General features: G+C 46.7%; 1 pseudogene; it reads left to right on the forward strand.

Annotated features, from left to right (window-relative positions):
• Positions 542-1,748, forward strand: Gm9162 (predicted gene 9162; annotated as a pseudogene).

A 2,239-nucleotide genomic window follows, 5' to 3' on the forward strand; every position in this document is an offset into this window, starting at 1 on the left:
CAGACATTTGTAGGTGTGTGTTCATGTGTTTGTGTGCTTGTGTGTGTGTGTGTGTGTGTCTTTGTATGGACAGAGGTATCAAGGTGTGTGTGTGTGTGTGTGTTTGTGTGTGTGTGTGTGTACTTGGAAGGTCAAATGAAAATTTAGAGAAGTTTCTTCTCTTCTTCTACCAGGTGGGTTCTGAAACTTGAACTCATGTGTTCACCATCAATCAGTGCACCTTTAATCACTGAGCTATCTAAACAGTCTTCAACTAATTATTTGAGACCAGTTCTCTTATTGAACGGTTTATTCTCTGATTTGTTAATAAAAACTGATGTACCAAATGCTGGGTAAAAGAGAAAACAGGGATGCATTTCCATTAGCCAGTGGAGAGGAGGAAAAAGAAAAAGAGAATTCAGGTACCAGGAAAGGGTCTTAAGGAGACACCATGGGAAAACACCTGGAGCAGAGACATCCAGATCAATAGTAAAATGTAAGTATTGGCTCTCTGTTCCTCCGTATTCCAGAGAGAGCCGCATCCTCTTGTGTAGTGTCAGCATCGTCCCAGAGACAAAATGGTGAAGGTCTTGTGAACGGATTTGGCCTTATTGGGTGTCTGGTCACCAGGGCTGCCATCTGCTCTCCACATGGCAAAGTGGAGGTTTTTACCATCAAGGACCCCTTCATTAACCTCAACTACATGGTCTATATGTTCTAGTATGACTTCATCCACGGCAAATTCAACGGAAATGTCAAGGCCGAAAATGGGAAGCTTGTCATCAATGGGAAGCCCATCACCAACTTCCAGGCGTGAGTCCCCACTAACATAAAATAGGGTGAGGTAGGTGCCGAGTATATGGTGTCTTCACAACCATGGAAAAGGCCGGAGCACACTTAAAGAGTAAAGCCAAAAGGGTCACCATCTACGCCCCTTCTGATGATGCCCCCATTTTTGTGATGGGTTTGAACCATGAGAAATATGACAACTCACTCAATATTGTCAGCAATGCATCCTACACCACCAACTGCTTAGCCTCCCTGGCCAAGGTCATCCATGACAAGTTTGGCATCATGGAAGAACTCATGACAACAGTCCATGCCATCCCTGCCACTCTGAAGACTGTGGATTGCCCCCTGGAAAGCTGTGGTGTGGTGGCCATGGGGCTGCCCAGAACATCATCTCTGCATCCACTGGCGGTGCCAAGACTTTGGGCAAGGTCATTCCAGAGCTGAAAGGGAAGCTCACTGGCATGGCCTTCCCTGTTCCTACCCACAAAGTGTCCATCGTGTATCTGATGTGCTGCCTAAAAAGACCTGAAAAGTATGATGACATCAAGAAGGTGGTGAAGCAGGCATCTGAGGGCCCACTGAAGGGCTTCTTGGGCTACACTGAGGACCAGGTTGCCTCCTGTGACTTCAACAGCAACACCCACTCTTCCACCTTCGATGCCAAGGCTGACACTGCTCTCAATGACAACTTTGTCAAGCTCATTTCCTGGTATGACAATGAATAGAGGTACAGCAACAGGGTAGTGGACCTCATGGCCTACATGGCCTCCAAGGTGTAAGAAAACCTGGACCACCCACCCCAGCAAGGACACTGAGAGCAAGAGAGAGGCCCTCAGTTGCTGAGGAGTCCCTATCCCAACTTGACCGCCAACACAGAGCATCTCCCTCACAAATTTCACCCCAGACCCCCCATAACACGAGGGGCCTAGGGAGCCCTCCCTACTCTCTTGAATACTATCAATGAAGTTTGCGGCACCACCTCCCCCCACCCAAATAAAAGTAAGTATCTTGGGGAATGTTATTGGAAGGTAGACAGTTTAGCTTAAAGAAATAGAGCAGATCAATGGCTGCCCACTTTTTCTGCTATAATGCTTGATTAAATAAATTGAAGGGATTCTGTGTCATTTCTTCGGAAGATATCCAAGATATACAAGAAACAGCTCCTATTAAAATTGAATTAACAAAAGCCCAGATTCCTTAGTTCTGAAGAATTCACTAATTCTCTTATTTACCCATGAACTTATCTATTAGCCCAAGTTCAGATCTCCACATTCCACCCAGGGTCACCACAACAGTATGGGGAATATTCACAGGTATGGGGTCCTGCCTCACAGTCACCTGCTTCGCAGTCCCTGTTACCTACCTCCCATTCACCTGTCTCACAGTCACCTACCTCACAGGCCCTGTCACCTGCCTCACAGTCACCTTCCTCACAGTTAGTCCACTGCCTCAGACTCACTGTCATCTA

This window comes from Mus musculus, chromosome 7 (assembly GCF_000001635.26).
Source record: "Mus musculus strain C57BL/6J chromosome 7, GRCm38.p6 C57BL/6J".
Taxonomy (NCBI): Eukaryota; Metazoa; Chordata; class Mammalia; order Rodentia; family Muridae; genus Mus; species Mus musculus.